Here is an 18,325-nt window from a genome sequence, read left to right on the forward strand (position 1 = left end):
AGCGTAACGTACCTTCGTTCTTCCAATTGCGCTATGGAGGCGCTATAATGTTACGGAGGTGCTATAACTATAATGCTACTTGTCAGTAATCGTCAATAGTGCTGACCACAATAGGGAAAACAAAGGATATTTTGGAGTTCCATAAAGGACTGGCTGTAGCCATGATTTGAAAACGCAAGATGACTGGTTTCTCAAAAGGTGAGATATCCCTTGTGTTAATCAGTGGGAAAATAATCGACGTCTAAGAGGCGCAACTGTGGTCCTAAGACAGTCTGTCAGGAACAAGTTCGCCATTGCCTGAGAAGGTTTTTACGGACAAACGGAGCTTCCTGCGTGCAGTAATTGACCAAAGCATTTAATGAAGGCTGTTCCAGATCTATATATAACCAAATCAGGGGCAGAGAATTGAAGCGGGTCGCATACTACTCTAGGACTGTCACTTCACTCTTTCAACTCAATAAAGGATCGAAATCGGTCATAGTAGCGAATCTTCCATATTATATAGCATCATCGCTCATGAGAACGGAGTGCACAGGAAACTAAACTATGGTAATTCGAGATAAAGTGGTAAGTTGCCTTTCAATTTAAGTAACATGATCGCAGATATTATTTCGGTTGCAACCTTGTAACTTTTGTTTGCTCGTATAAAATATGTATATGATTTTTAGGCAAATAAAAATTAATCCTATAACTTCCATTGATAAGATTAGGGGTTGTGTGTGTTTATTTGGTAAAATATTTGCCTAAATTAAAAAAAAAAAGTTTTATTCTGGAATACTGATCAGCATGGAGTAGCCATAAATGAATCTAAGTAGTTAGATAAAATCCTGGTCAATCATAAGGACGACTGGAGAGCAGTCACGATGAGTGAAGGCTAACTAAATACTAGATTAGTACACGGGTTCGAGGGAGCCTAATATAAGTTAAAAAAAACATCGCTGAAAATATTATCTCTACTCAAAACTCATAGAATTATGAATAATTTATCCAATAAACTGTTAATGGACATCTACAGCATGGAAAAGGTATGTTTCAAGGATGCATCGTAATATGAGGACTGACCGAAAAAACTGTTACTTAATATGGTCTAAGCTTCTAGAACAGCGTAAGCAGAAGGAAGATGCATTCTTAGAAAATGCGGCTGGTAATGATTCTGAGATGCACTGAGAATCATTATTGTTATTGCTCTTACTTATTGTTATTTCTTTTTGGTACAAAAAGCAATAAAAATAATATTGCTTGATGTGATACCATATCATACATCATTCATTGTACTATTAAATGATGAAATATATTCTGAAAAGCTTTATAGAAAATGCACTATGTTCAGCACACTTAAATCAACTTACCATTTATCTGAAGCCAGCGATTTGAAGAAGAAGAAAAAAAGAAAAAAATCCTTCAAGGATTGCTTACCTTAGGCATATGCGTGCCGCATGACAATGTCGGATTCCCATACCGCTGGCTACACTGGAAATGATATAAGGGATTAGGTGGGGAGTGTTATCTCAACCTACATACTTACCCGACAGAGATCAGTGATTTTCACCTTTTGTTGGCACCGAAAGAAACGCCAAGTGTACGACACTTCCCGTCAGATGTGTTCTCGTCTTAGAAGAAGACGCAGCAGCCAAGACAGCTCTGCATGAATGGCTGCAAGACGTCCAAAAGGAATTTTTTATTTCTCTCTCTCTCTCTCTCTCTCTCTCTCTTTCTGTACAGCACGCACGCACACATACACATACAACGGAATTAAAAACGAAGAATAATCTGCACTGATCCAGTGGAAATGTCAGTAGTTCAAAACTCATAAGCCGTCTAATTTCTCGTAGTTGGCCGCGAATGTGATTTAATGCCGTCAAACGTACCTAGGTGACGAAATCTTGGTTTCGTGCCTTTATTTCCGCGTGACTTAATTCGGTACGAAACTCGTTCGTTATTTTTGATGGGGAGTGCGGAAGCGATCAATTTTGGAACGTTGTCATAGCAACCGGTGACTGTAGCGAAGATTGGTATTTATTTATTTTTCTACTGTGTTCCCTTGTTGTGATTCAATTCCATTTTAAACGTGTAACACGAACGAGTTTGGGCTTATTTCCTATTCGTTAATCTAAATGCATACCCGAGTTCAAGTGACGTTGGACTAATATAGCAAGCTAATTAATAAGCGTTGTACAGGAGACAGTTAGTAAGATTAAGTTACTTATTGCTTGTATGAGTGACAGAGACAGGGAATTTATGAGATTATTGTGACACAAGTTTTTCGGTAAGATGCGTAACATTACACACAATTTAAATGAAACTTAAAGAATCTGTCGAGAAAAGTGCTAGAAATGTGACACACACGAAAATGGAAAACTTATTACAGAAACTTGGGCTTATCATACAGTGACATTGTATTTTTCATGATTCGATCTTTCATTCTCTCTGATTCTTTTCATTCCGTCATTTGAATTTTTCCAGTTCTCATTTCATCCCCCAACTTCGCCTCTTCCTTTCTTTGAATATTTGTGTTTGAAAGTTACACTGGAAGCATATTATGTTAAATAAATCGGGATACTTTGTAATACATTGCAATAATTTCTAATAAATTTTATTCTACTTTATAATCAATCCGTACTACCTTAAGACATTTTGTACAAGCATTTATGCATAATCTTTCATAAATAAATTTCGAATTAAGAAATTTTAACAATTTTATGACTATTGCGTTGGGTAATTTATTGAAGTATAAACAATGCAGTAAAATAGGGAAGTTACAAAACATGCCTAACGAATGCTTAGTCCTGTAAAAATTTTATTTTGAAATATTGTTCATCATCACGTAATGTAGTATTAAACTCATCAAGGACTTAGCATTAATATTACTGAAACTTTCTGTATTAGAGAAACTATAATTTATAAATAAGCAGCCAAAATTTCGATTATGAAAAGTTTAAAAACAATACTTTGAAAAACTGCACATCACATACAAACGATTTCCAACATTGCATTACGGAAATTCTGTTGTACTTCGGCCATTTTATATTTAAAGGAAGCATACTATAAAATACAAAAATGTTGGAGAGGTGTTGCAGACTACCCATGTTGTGCAGTATTCATTAAGTGGTGATAGAATCTGCTTATTTTTAAGTTTTTTCGCTTGTATATGATGACAGGAACTCTTAGTGATCCATGATTAGCACCATGACTTGTTTATCTGCGCTATATCCCTCTTATCTCTGTGGACTCCTGAACAATATTACTCTATACCTCTCTATCCGCTTCCGATCTATCTCCCGTGTCCTGGCTTTTCTATATCATCTTCAACATCTTATCATTTCCCCCTCCCCATTAGCGTATCTCTTTGTCATCTAACAGCTAGGTTTTCATCCAAGATTTTCTTTACAAGCCTTTTCATCTAATATTGGTACACGTTCAATCATCCACTGAAAACCTTTTTTATTTCGATAATATCTAGTTGGTGGTATAAAACACCATTCACTAATAAGTCCTTGTACTCTCAATCCCATAAATATTTACTTGTCATTATATTCTCCGTAATATTTTTTTCGCTTTCATCTTCTTAACAGTTCATGTTTTGCACGCACATTCCACATCTCAACCACGTAATAGACAATTTATGCGGTACTTGAACGATTTCTTATTTCTATTTCTGATATATCTCAAAAAAAGTACCTTTTTGTACATAATAAAATCGGTTATTGTTGTCATCTTGTGATTTCTTCCGAGGCACATCTTTTTTCACATGAAATTCTTATTACTGAAATATCGATTATTACACAACTCCATTCTCTGCCACCAATGTTAAAAACTTGTCTTTCGTTCTTAATTCTTCTTCTTCTTCTTCTTCTTGAAGCCAGCATATTGTTATTTATAACAGTCGCCACCGGGTTTATTCTCTGTTTGTTTCCTTCAAAGAAATTCTGTTCTAAATCTTTCATAATTCCATCCATTGATAATATCCACATCATTGGCAAAATATCGTAGAATTCTACTGAAATTGTACCGTCTAAAGAAAAGATAAGAAAGATCGTAGTTAATACGTCTTCTTGTTTTATTCCTTTATTAACAATAAATTTTTCGTCAGCTAGCCAGTCTCATACTGAATAAGAAATCCGCGATTCTCACATAGTCTCAGCTTTTCCATCTCGCAAAGCTACAGTGGCCTCAACAAACCAACCCAACCTTCCCATCTTACTTTACCTGCGATATTATTCAATGCCAGCTTCGTCGGATTGATTTGGAGTTCCAAAAATCCATCATTAATTTATAAAACTTTTTATCTCTTTTACAGAGATCTACGCTTGCATGAAGAGATAACCTCCATGAAACTCATAGCATTTCTCAAGTGTTTGTCCCAACGAGGTCTAATCCACGGTCGTCGTAAATCAACCATGATATTCACGTCTACACCTCTTTTAAAAAAAGAGTCGTGATAATATAGATAGTTAAATCAATTAGTTTAGTCACATATGCTAGTGGCTTCTTCTGAGTTAGGAAGAACAAAAAAAAAATAATAATAAAATAAATCCATAAACATGACCCATCACATAACTAAATCCAACGTGGAAGAACCGTTACACAAAAGTAAAATAAATAAATAAATAAACAGAAGCACGTGTAGCGTAAAAGCTGGCACGAGTCAGTCATTGTTCAGAGGGTATACACGGTTGGCAGAAAAGTTAAAGCTTGACATGTAGAAAGATCTCAGTGACTTCCAAATATCACATTAAATCATTCATTGGTTTCTGTTGAGTGTGCCTTGTGAGTAGATAATCATCGTAGCCTCTTTGATGTTGAGGACTGTGAAGTTGTCTTCTTTGTAAGGCATGAAGCTCTTGTCCCATTCGGTATTGTTGTGAGTGTGAGAGAAGTGGAAAGCTAGGCCTGAGCTATCTTCTCTGTTGTTATTAACATCTCCAATATGCTTATTTGGTCTAATGTCCAAAGAAATTGCCCTGTGTAAGCAAGGCCACAAGAACATGGAATATTGTAAACTCCAGGATGTTTGTTGAAAGGGTTCTGGTCCTTAGATTAACCTGACAGAGCTCGTATAGTCACAATAAGCTTGAAAGTCATTCTTATGTCATGCGTTTCAGGATACTGGCGATTAAATAAAGAAAATACGATATTGCAGCTTATGTGAATATCATCCTTCTATTATAGGAGAGGATATTCATTCGCACCCTATAAAAGAAGGATAAAATATAGTGAATAGCGAAGAATTATCTAGCGTCTGGAAATTTAATTCTATCGTAAGTTATTGTTTTCAAATTGAGCTAATGAAGTTATCTTAACAGACAGACACAGCGATTTATTAAATTTCATTACCCGCAGCTTTTAAATATAACTTTTGGTGAAGCTAGTAGACATAGATGATTTCCTAACAGAAAACGACAATTAATCGTCTACTTTAATATGTTATAATTCCACTTGAGAGAGAACATTTTCATTTGCTTTTTCCTGTGGCATTGTTTACCAAGATTTAATTTTCCTTAACTTTCGCAACAATGCATTGTTAACAATAGACATGCTTGCACAGAATACGGGAAGTGAAGAAGCATTTATTGTTATTACGTGATCTAATATTTATTCGGAAAGCAGAACATTAGTTATGTACTTATTTCTGGTAGGAACAGTATTGGCGTACAAACATTTGACGGCAACATGTATGAAATATATCTCGTTAACCCACAAGATTACGAACACCTAACGAGAAAGTTACTCCCGTTTACTGCAAGGGATTACTAACAAAGGACAACCTGTGGTAGCACCGCATCTCTCTCTCTCTCTCTCTCTCTCTCTCTCTCTCTCTCTCTCTCTCTCTCTCTCTCTCTCTCTCTCCATGGAAGTAACGAGCTAGAAATGAGGAACAAGTTCTGCTCCCTACTTCCTAACTCCCGCAGTACTAGGGATACAATTTATCACGTTCCCGTCGCGAGATGTGCGTGAACTGACACAACCACATGATACGGCGATAATGACGGAATCATTGTCTGCACAGCGCCTGAATTGAACCTCCTTGTAAACTGGAGTTTGGAGCAATACATTATAATTTAGTTTGTGTTGAATGTTCGGGTTCTGCATCCATCATTTATCTGCGGTAATTTGAGCTACGTGTTTACCCTCGGATATCCTACGCCACACAAACACCCACATATACTGACTGAGCTCTGTTACAAGCTATCTTCAGTGACAGCAATTATGTTTAATTGAGCTGACTTAAATGCAAGTTTCTAATTCGGTGGAGGTGTCGATTTTCTGTTGATTAGTGAAGGAAGTTGGTGTACTTGCTATGTGATTATGCTCTTTAATAGCGGAAGAAAGGGACGGGAGTTTCAGTATGTTCCAGTTTACGTACTCAACTGTGATTTGTTCATGATATTTAGAAATTATATACTTAACAATTAGATCATTATAATGATATATTCTATCATTACTAATTATATATATATATATATATATATATATATATATATATATATATATATATATATATATATATATATATATATATATATATATATATATATATATATATATATATATATATATATATATATATATATATATATGTATATATATATATATATATATAAAGAAATTATTTATTATAATATCCATAAGGTTTATTTTATTTTTATATAAATAATTATAATTAATATGATACACCTTTTATTTAATTTGATAATCTAAATAGTAAATATTTCTTTTGTCAGATACGTGTGGAATTGATGTGGATCAATCGACCGTGAGATGCGGTGATTGATTCATTCAATCCAATACCCTTGGAGGGTAATGGATGGCAATGTTGTAGCTAATGAAGTTCTAAGTGAGGTTCGGCTATTGCTGTTACCCTCCTGCCATGATCAGAGCTTTAATAATAGCTCAATACCACCTTATTCCTACACTGTCCTCTACAGATAACGGGGAATATGAAAAGCATTCTTGCTTCGCCCCTTTAAGCCAGTCCTTATAAGGACTACGTGTGGAATTCTTTGGAACTCCTATAAGTGACTTCGTTTTATATACATAGATAGTCATTAGGACTCTTGTCAGAAACATTATTCGGAGAAATTATAACAAAACTAAATTGTGGTTCATTGTTTGTGCAAGCGTTGTGTATATGTGCATAAATTTCTTTTCGCTCAGGAAAGGTAATCTTTCTTTGCAAAGTTTTCTGGTAGTGTGGGAAAAAGAATCATTCAAAGAAGTATTCAATGAAATATGTATACATCCTTTCATCAATTTTATAACTTGAATATTAAATACTGTTTAAAGTTCCAGGATGGTTGTTTGTGCATATCATAGAAAAGAAGTCGTAGAAATTATTGAAATTATATTAACAAATCAATTTCTATTCACAGGATCGACGTGAGATGCAAGGTATCAGCATAAAATTCTTCACTTAGGTAATAATCCTTGTTTTACTATATTTCTTAAACTGCAGACATAATCCCTTTCATTTATAAGAAAGCTATACACAACAACAGTTTGCCTATTATGCAAATTGCGGAACAGTTACAATAGTAAGATTAAAGTAGAACAAAGCTCTATAATATGAACATGAAATAAGATTGTCATGTATTCAAAATGATCGGAAGGGATAGTGAAAGGTGAAGATTAACTAGTGTCTTGGAAAATTTAATTCTAGTATCTTCAGCAGTAAAATGCAAATCAAATAATGAATACAGAAACATATTTTTCAAGAAATATTAATGGCATAAATTACAGCAAAGTGAAATCTTACAGATTCGAAGAATAGAATAGATGGAATAAGGTTTTAATCTCACTGGAACCGATAATTCCTTGTCTAGACTACTTGGCCATATTCGCTACGGGTATAGATAAGTATGCAAGCGTAGACGCTAAGAACTTTATGTAAAATGATCTTCTACAGAAAGCAGTGACCCAGCAAGGACAAAAAGAAAGGTTGTCATATGGAAGAGATCTACAAACGTATGTAAATGAATTGAAATAAGAAAGAACACCTAAACTGTGCACTTTGATCAGCTCTTGCCTGCCTTGCGAGATGAAAACCCAAGTTTCCGAGAACGAAAACTCTAGTGCCTCTGCACGAGAGTGGTTAACCCATGTTCAGTTGTAAAAAATATATGAATAAATTATTGTATAATTAATATATTGATGTATTATTTTTCTCGTTCGCTATTAAATAATATGCTGTATTTTGTACCGACATTGTTATGCCTAATAAAATTATTATTATTATCATCACAGAAGGAATGCTTTTTATCATCAACTGTGTTTCTTTATCTTCTTTCCGGACTTCTATTTAATCTGCAGAAAGGACAGTCACCGATTTCTCCAGAAGGGTACAATAAGCATCAGAGCATTCACTCGGTCCTCTTGAGATCCAAGCGCAAGAACAGACATTAATCTAATCTTGAATGTTTGTTTCCTGCTGTAAGCCAGCATCGATTACGGCTACTCTAAGTGATAACTTCGATCAGATGAGTGTTGACAGTCTGTTTGCTGGGGGGAGGAAATCTGCTTCTGAGAGGTCATGTTCCGACATCTACTATGATTGGTTTCATGTTTCCGTCTCTTATGAAACACTTCATGGTATGCAGAGGGATTACTAAGTGCTTGCGCTGCACATTTAGCACACAGCAGAACAGACCACTTAGAACAGTCGTAAATCTTATTCTAGAAATTTCATTGACATGCCATATTGTTATGGCATTTTAATATTATATGGAATATTCTGAAATGTTAAATGTGAGTTACATAACAAATAGCTCAGCTCCTAATATATTATTCGTTTTTGTGTTTTTATCAGTTTTTCATGCTGTCGTAATGGAAATGGATAAAGATAATTTTATTCCACATAATAACAGCACGATAGCAATTATCTTTATGCGATATAGTGTTATACGAGTCTATACTAGTGTAAACATCTGTCTGCAGTAATCTTCAATGATCTTCCTTAAAGAAAAGTAGAAAATGTATTTTCTAAATGGGGAAATTTTCATGGCGAAAATAAAAATAATATATTACGATCTTAGATAATAAGGAATTCGATTTATGTTAAAAGTTCGTTTAATAACTTGATATCAAATAACTGCGTGTTTAGCAGGCAAATTTCATTCTTTTTATCTAGATAAGAGGAGTTTTATCTTCTTCTACTTAGTCTAAAAGGGTGCAGTTTATGTGTTGTGTTGCACCATGAATGGTAGTGTCCTAGGAATAACACATGGCGGCAATTATATGTCTTAACTACGTATTCACAGAATATTTTTTCGTTTTACACGTATTATCGTCCTCATTCATGTTGTATCGGGAAGATTATCTCACACTCCAACATCCTTAATCCCGTTGGTCGTCTGCTAGCGATCTCCCTCAATGAAAAGTGATTACAAATAAATTCTTAATATTCAGAGTTCGAAAGAGATTATCACAAATATTCAATTTAGCGTGTGGTAAGTTTTTTAAAACCCAATCTTCATTCGGTGTTAGAAACACTTCAGAACTGGTAACTAAATTCGTATAGATTGGAAGCCTGACGGGCCTTTACTTGTACAAAAAATTGTGATCGTCTTATTGTGATAGAAAGTTTACGACGTCCGATGTTAGTGTTTGTTAGGAGCCCGAATCGGCTCCTAACATGGGAAGAAGAACCTAAAGCGTACGATGGATTTCAACCATCGTTTCATTAGTGAGATGTACATAAAAACGAATAATAAGAGCTATGAGTTGGTGATGAATTAAGTTCTGAATTATAAGAGGAATTTCAGGGGATTTACAAACTGTGTTACAACCGTTTATGACTGAATGAAAAGAGTTCATGAATGATGGGACTGTTTATTATCTAAACCATTTGATGCTCTGTTTAATTTTGAAATCTAGAAGCAAATATATTATTAATAATTGCAGAAAATAAAGGAACATGCTGTGGTAGGTTTGTGATAAATGTAGTTCCGCTAGGTGTGTAAAAATAAAATAACCTTTGTAGTTTCAAGTCTAGTCGGCGATTATTGGAGTATTTAGTCTTTCTGCAGATTTCAAAGTTAATTGCTTTGTAGCTCAAGCTTCACGGAAATAAGTTTTTAACTATAAAACTCAGGACAACGTTCATTATTAATAAAGTTAGTTTGTTAACAGTAATAATAAAAATTGAGAGGGGTGGATACGCGTCCTTCCTAGCAGTTTCCACGCCACGCCATTAAGGCTGAAAAAGTGCCATTTATGCTCTCTCTCTCTCTCTCTCTCTCTCTCTCTCTCTCTCTCTCTCTCTCTCGAATGAAATGAAAACATTTGTGGATTTTCTTTGCTTTATTTGCTTAATATTGGAATGACGGATACCTACACATAGTTATACAATAAATAAATAATGGATCGACACATACAGATATTTGATTAGATCGGTTTCGGGTTGTTGTTGATTATGATGGCGAGTGTGCGTATTGCAGACTCTGGGAGAAAGAGGGGTAATATGATAGAGGTCTATAAACTTTTGAATGGGTGTTATAGGATTTCAACTGATGAAATATTTCGTTATATGGAAGGCGGGGAGAGAACACGGGGAAATCCATGGAAGTTACGTTTGTTCATAGTCAAGCAAAGGGATAAGAGCTAGGTTTTTCTCGCTGAGTGCAGTGAGTGAGTGAGTGGAATAGTTTGCCTTTAGGGGTTAGCGAGTGCATCTAGTGTAAATGAATTTAAGGAAAGGTATGACAGCTGGTTCGGGTAATTTATAGCCTTCCACGATGAGTCCTTGACTCCCCAGAGGTCTCAGGTAATAATATTACAATAATTATTGTAATATTTATTTTGTAAAAAAATAAATGAAACAAGGGAACCGAATGAAAACAGAATGTTCCTAGCATGAAGACGCTGATATATAAAGTGTGGAAACATTTCATTATTAGTATACATAGCCGACTATAGCAACTAATTACAATGCAGAAGGATAGACCGAAATTCTGGGACTAACCCTGTCCTGAGCTTATTATATATGTATGATAGAAGATTGCGGTGTTGCATACGAGTATACCGATATAACAATGCAGCCTTCATTCTCTGATAAATGCCGCGCTCCCAGGCGATATATCAAACACATGCTTCTGATTAGTACATGAATTAATGCAACGTTTCGTATCACGACTTTGCAAATGCCTATTTTCCAGTCGCCCAAAGCGCTGAGGTCACACACACACACACACACACACACACACACACAATCTATTGAATGGCCTTAAATGGTTGAGATAATTTATTGTTGCTTAACAGAAAGAAAGTACCACTTGTTTTACCACTCTCCTATCCTGTGAATGATATTATTTGTGGCCTATATGAGTGTTTTTTGGTTTCTTGTGCCCTAGTTCCGAAATGAAAACCAAAATAAGAATCCAAGATAATCTAGTATAGGGTTGCATTGTTCATTTTTCACATCTTTCGTTCAAGGGTGTTGCTCTTAAATTTCTTTTTCTTTTTCTTCTTCTTTTCATTTTATTTATTACTTTTTTATAATTCAGGAGGACACTTTGGCTCGTATTACGAACAGAAAGACTTGTCAATACTAGCTCTAGTGGAACAAAAATTGCTTACTATACCAATACTAAAAATAAATTGCTATAAGGATGGTGCTAAATATTCTATAGGTTTACGACCATTAAAAACCTTATACAGGAAGACCTCGTTTTACGAAGGGTTTAGGTTCTCAGCCTACTGTTCGTAAATTAAAGCGAAGCAAAATTATAAGGTGTTTAAATAATATTGGATCTTTCAGTGCGAAAACCGACCTGTAGTAGTTAATAATTTTGCAATTTGATAAGGATATTTTTGTTATTTTTCAGTTATTTTGCATACATAATATTTAGAAATAACATAAGAGAATTAATTATGTGATTTCTAAACATTATTCAGAAACAATGCTTAGAAATGGCATAAGACATTAATTATAAAGTAAAAATACTGTATAATGGCAATAATGGAAAAGTCTTAAACCCTAAACAAGAACTTTGATTTGTCCATGATTACTACTTGAGTTACAGGAATGTTGTTTTGATTCATATTGTCAATCCACAGCATTAATGATTTTTCATTTTTTTACTTCATTCCTTGAATTCAGTTAATATGTTATACATCTTAAGTTCTTAAAAGAACTGGGCGATGGACTGAGTCCTTGACTCTTTATCGCGTCATCTGAATGAAGAACATCTGTGTGTATGGGGTGTTTTTGACATTTTTGCATTACAATTCCTGCATGTGAATCCTTTATCCCATCTGCATCAGTTGAAACTGTTGAAGCGTTAACGTTAATGCTTTACACCCATCAGAATGACGATCCTCTGATTCGATGCATGGAATGAAACACTTCCATTTTTTTCTTTATTGATAAGCGATTTTCTGCTTGATTTTAGTTGAGAAAGACGTCGAATAGGCTCTACATTTAAATGCCGTGTTTAATTTATTGTTTAATACTAATATTATTTAAATATTCACTTTTTTTCTAGCAGTCCATTAACGTAGTTTACTGTAGACCAAAACTAATTTCTAATTTCTAATTTCTATTTTCTGCCCATAATGTCGTAGAATATAAAATAAAAGGCAATAGCGATTGCTGCCAACATGTTGCGTTTATGTTTTAGTTTTTGTCTTTCTTTTTTTCTTTCTATTAATGTTGAAATGTTCGTTAATTTAAATATACGTAAAAAGAGGAAACTCAAAATGATCCCTTCCTGTAATTTAACCTATGCATTTTAAACTGAATACAGATTTTTCCCCTTTCCTTATATTCATTCATAATTTATTGGATTCCGAAATTTGTAAAAATAAATAAATAAATAAAATTTATGACCACGAATTCATAATAAATGATGCGAAGCACTGGTATCTCGTGGGAGAAATAATCAGATAATAAATCTCTTTTCTTAATCGATGAATGACAGACGTTGAACATGAAGATCAGCAAAATTTAAAATATCTAAATCGCATTCCTAAATATTAAAAAGGCCCAAATCCGAAAGAGAGAGAGAGAGAGAGAGAGAGAGAGAGAGAGAGAGAGAGAGAGAGAGAGAGAGAGCTATCCATTTTTTATTCCCTTAACTAAACTAGTGATTTATATGAATTTATAAATTAGTTTAGGAATATGAAAATTGCTGTCTCCCGTTGATACTCTTTAACCTGCCTTCAAAGGCATGAGTGCTGACGAATGATCGGTAACAACTATGACAAAAAGTTAACTAAAAATTCGGCTACTACTTTAGAGCAGCAATTTTCAACCGGTGTGCTGCTAGAGGTCCTCCGGTATGCCGAGAGATTTGTGAAAACAAATTAATTGAAAGACATAATGTCGTAATTTGCGCACTTATTCCCTTGAAGCTCCCAAAAAGGATAAGTAATTACTATTATTAATATCTTCTGTATGTAAATCAATCAAAATTATGCCCATTTTTTCCAAATAGTCACAAAAATTGAAAGAGTATATTTTAAGTGTGCCGCAGAATTTTAATAATTAGTTTGGGTGTGCCATATTATGAAAAAGGTTGAAAATCACTGCTTTAGAGGATAAAATGCATTAGAAGATTTATTCAATTTTTATTATATCTTCTCTTGTTACAGTGCACTAAAGATAGTATTATTTTATTATATATTATCTTAAATCGGTATATCTTGAATTTTTAATATATTTTATATTTCTAATATTTTACTTTTCGTGTTATATGTTATACTCTTTATAAATCTTTATAAGGACTGGCTTAAAGGGGAGAAGCAAGAATGCTTTTCACCTAACCCGTTATCTGTAGTGGACAGTGTAGGGATAAGGTGTTATTGAGCTATTAAATCCCTGATCATGGCAAGAGGGTAACAGCAATAGCCAAGCCTCAGTTAATATGTTATACATCTTAAGTTCTTAAAAGAACTGGGCGATGGACTGAGTCCTTGACTCTTTATCGCGTCATCTGAATGAAGAACATCTGTGTGTATGGGGTGTTATTCAACTAAAAAGCTCTAGTAATGGCTGGGTAACAGCAATAGCCGAGCCTCGGTTAAAACTTCATTGGCTAGAGCATTGCCATTTGTTACCCTGTAAGTCCTTATATGTAAGTAAAGCCGTCTCTAAAAATTCGGACGATCCCTAGACCACTCAATAGTGGGCGAAAGACCGTCCATCTCAGCATTGGCTCCACTCAGTGATGGCCTTCCACCCACCATCATTACCGAGCAGAACCGCTCATATTCCGAAGAAAAGCATTCACCGACAAAACCCCCTCACCGGGCCAAGCCGGAAAACACTTTCCACAGAGATTCAAATTGCTCCCTCAAGGCAAAAACCTTAAGAGAGCGTACTCATATTAGCAACAGCCGAGCCTCAGTTGAACTTCATTGGCTACAGCATTGCCATTACCCTGGAAGTTCTTATGTGTAAGTAAAGTCTCTAAAAGTTCGGACGATCCCTAGACCACTTAATAGTGGGCGAAAGACCGTCCATCTCAGCGTTGGCTCCACTCAGTGATGGCCTTCCACCCACCACCACCACCGAGCAGAGCCGCTCATATTCCGAAGAAAAGCATTCACCGACAAATCCCCTCACCGGGCCGGGCCGGAGAACAATTTCCCCAGAGACTCAAATTGCTCCCTTAAGGCAAAAACCTTAAGAGAGTGTACTCATATTAGCAATAGCCTAGTCTCAGTAAGAACTTCATTGGCTAACGCATTGCATTTATTAGCAATAGCCGAGCCTCAGTTAGAACTTCATTGGCTACAGCATTGCCATCCATTACCCTGGAAGTACTAAAAAGGACTTTCTTCCTTCTCTTACGTTATTAGACTACACTATAGTCCTTATAAGGAGTGGCTTAAAGGGGCGAAGCAAGAATGCTTTTCATCTTCCCCGTTATCTGTAGAGGACAGTGTAGGGATAAGGTGTTATTGAGCTATTAAAGCTCTGATCATGGCAGGAGGGTAACAGCAATAGCCGAGCCTCAGCGAGAACTTCATTGGCTACAGCATTACCATCCATTACCCTCCAAAGGTATTGGATTGAATGAATCAATCAATCACCGCATCTCACGGTCGATTGATTCCCATACCTGTTACTTCTGTTATTTGAATCAAGTAATAATAATAATATTATAAAAAATAAATGGTGTGGGATTCTTACATTTTACATATGTTTAATAGAAACGTATTTTGAATAATAGATCTGGATTTTTTTTATAAAATATTGTTAAGCTTATCAAAGGAAAATATAAAAGAGCTTAATTTTTCAAAATTTGCAGAAACAAAAAAAACTACATCATGACATGTGCCGATGCATGAGAAGTGTGAAAAATGATCTTTTAAATGTGGGCATACTTTCGTTTGTATGTTTATCATGGCTTTAAAGTATACGTTTCAATCTTCCTTCTAATATATATTTGTTAAAACTCACTAGAGGAAGTCTTTGAGCTTTATTCTTTCTAAGAATGGCAAAACAAATAACGCAAGCGAGCGAGTCCAGTGAAGTAAGATTGTGTGCAAAATAATTCACTGACAAGTTTGCTCCACGTGAATTTTTTTGTTTTGTTTCCATTTACATGTTATGAGGAAACTTTCGTAGAATTTAATAAACAAGTTATTCATTCTTTCAATTTACATTTCTTTTCAGCTGTTTTGTCGAGTTATAGGAATTTTAAAGTTAGACAGTTAGATTGTTTAGAAATTACTTTCTCATCAGCAACGAGAATAGAAAAGTGAAAATCACACCTGTAAGCGCGAAATATTTCAAAATTTACGAACTTAATTGAATTCTAAGAACTAAGAGAAAGAAAAGCTACTCCGTAAGCAGAATAATAAACAGCACTCTTACCTCCCCACCCTCCTTCAGATTTCCAAGGGAGAAACAAAGTTAGCATGTTTATTTGCTTCGCTACGGAGATGCACCAGAATCCGAATTTTCAACGTTCGCTTTCAAAACTTTGTTAAAAATCCATTTGAATAAGCAAAGTTGAAATAGGCTGAAAAGACGGGAAAGGTATGCATTTAACCCAAGGCGGGAGATGAAAATAGCAACAGAAAATGCACCTAAATGTGAGGAGGTCTGTTTATATGATAAGAGAGAGAGAGAGAGAGTGCGAACACCCACTTCGAACTGCTTTTATCTTGGCGTAGCCGCCATCGACGTACTCCTCCCCCTTTTTCTCGTTGCGTACTTTTGAATTGGAGAAATAATTTATTAAAAGCTTCCTGCCTAGTCTTGTGTGAAATCGACTAACTTGTCTTTTCGAACATTCTTACAAGGAGGACAAATCCCGCCCTCTTTTTCCTCCTTATGCCTCTTGTTTATTGAAGTAAGAAGTTTTCGTCGTTGCGAGAAAGTTTTATCGTTATGATTTAATTTTCCTTTTATGCTGCCGAAAATCGCATTCTGTTAGATTAAGCATGTGCCACATTTCAACAAGATGAATCACTTTTAGTTCGACTTTTATGAAAGAAAAATCCATCATTGTGTTAATGCGAACATCATCATTATGAAAGCGATTAAATTAACACAGGATTTAAATAGATTGGACTATACTAGGATTTTTTTTTGATTGACTAAGGAAGATGTAATAAAGATGCTTTTGATATAAAAGATATGAAGAAAAAAAATGTAAAGCAAAATGCTAATTCTTATAAAAACGAATATTCGGCCTTATACATCACGTCCAATCGCATAAGATATAAGTATAAATAATTTAACGTATAGTGTAGTGTAGTACAATGTAGCACAGTATATAGTATAGGTTGAGTGAATAGAGGTTTGTTGATAATTTTTTGCAGCTACATTCTCCGTATTACTCACAGGTTGATTGTAACTTTGTATGTATGATATCATTACGTTTCAAACCGTTTACCACTATATGCATGTTCTTATGCCAGCAATTACTTTACATAAAAATCCAAACTTTTATACGAATAAAAGATGGCTATTAATAAATTCACTTAATTCACCTAATAAATGCACATGATTTTAATTACTGAAATTATAAATTGTATTAGATTACTGCATTTCATTACTAGAAAATCTAGCATCCAACTGCTAAATGTTGTGCTACAAAACCTGATCTGATTTTTATTCATTAAGTATCTATTTCTACTTGTTAATGAAAACAAAACTAGTTTATAAGTGTATGTGTTTGAATTAAATTACAGAGATATTCTAAATTTCTTCAAAATACACAAAACTAATATCACCCAAAAAACGAATATTCTGGAGTTAAAAAAAAATAAATAAATAAAGTATTGAGAGTAAAAATCATAAATTCCAAAATCGATGTGAGAATAAAGGAAAAGGAAAATGATTAAGTCTGCAGAATTTGTTTTCGGACTTCGGACTATATAACTTTGGAGTATATATATATATATATATATATATATATATATATATATATATACAAAATCGCACATGATGTGCGATTTTGTCTTTCAAATTTTCCAGGTGAATAACTTTACCCTGATACACCATGCTTATGAGGTAATCCCCAAAACCCAGAGGTTAAAGTCTAGTGAATGTGGTGGCCATTTCATAGAAAATGAGTGATTGATCTATCCTCGGTGAAATGTTCACCTTCACAACCTATATAGGGGAGGTGTTCCATCTTATATCAACACTGTTGTGCACAGGCGCCCTGTTTACTGTAACTGCTGGATGGCAAAACAGCTCAACATGTCCCAATAATGAGTAGTCGTGACCGTGCAGGTCACAGGTCCAGTTCGATGGATTTCTTCTAATAAAAACGGCCGAAAATGAATTTGGCCATAAATCCTACTCATACTGTAACTTTTGACTGATGTAAGAGAACTTTTAAATGCGGGAATTCTCGATAGCACAGATGCGACAACTTTTGAGTGTTTACTGTTCCACAAGCATAAAACTGAGCTACATCACTCCACAGGATGTTCCAAGGTCAATCATCGTTCCACTTCCATGCGTTTCAGAAATGTCAACGCAGGCGCTCCTCGGACGCTGCACCTCTGTCTGTAACTCCTGGCTGTGGCTGCAGTTTCAAGATCTTTAGTCATTTGTGGAATTTCAGATTTACTCCCTCCTCCTGGTTGGATTATCAAACTGCCTCTCTCTCTCTCTCTCGCTCGCTCGCTCCAAATCGACGAACCTACATCGTCGAACCTAAATCGACGAACCTTACATCGTACTCTCTTTGGTGTCATTGGGCCTTTTCGCAAAGTATTTAGGTATCTATATTCGCGAAGTACTGTAGCTGCAGCATTTTCCCCATTCCTATAGAAACTTCACAAGCAAAGTACGTTGAGACAAATTGAGATCCATCTCTCAAGTCGAACGACTGTAGAGTCAGTCTCGTTCCTTCGTTTATAC

At 35.0% G+C, this 18,325-nt stretch overlaps 1 protein-coding gene and 1 pseudogene across 1 annotated transcript in view; both read right to left on the bottom strand.

Annotated features, from left to right (window-relative positions):
• LOC150097490 (cell adhesion molecule Dscam1-like) overlaps window positions 1-18,325 on the bottom strand; it is a 231,674-nt gene that overhangs the window by 146,813 nt on the left and 66,536 nt on the right. The window lies entirely within an intron of this gene.
• On the bottom strand, window positions 14,262-14,382 carry LOC150097491 (U4 spliceosomal RNA; annotated as a pseudogene).

The sequence above is a fragment of the Typopeltis vanoorti genome, chromosome 17, assembly GCF_054136105.1.
Source record: "Typopeltis vanoorti isolate ZY-2024b chromosome 17, IOZ_Tvanoo_1.0, whole genome shotgun sequence".
NCBI lineage: Eukaryota > Metazoa > Arthropoda > Arachnida > Uropygi > Thelyphonidae > Typopeltis > Typopeltis vanoorti.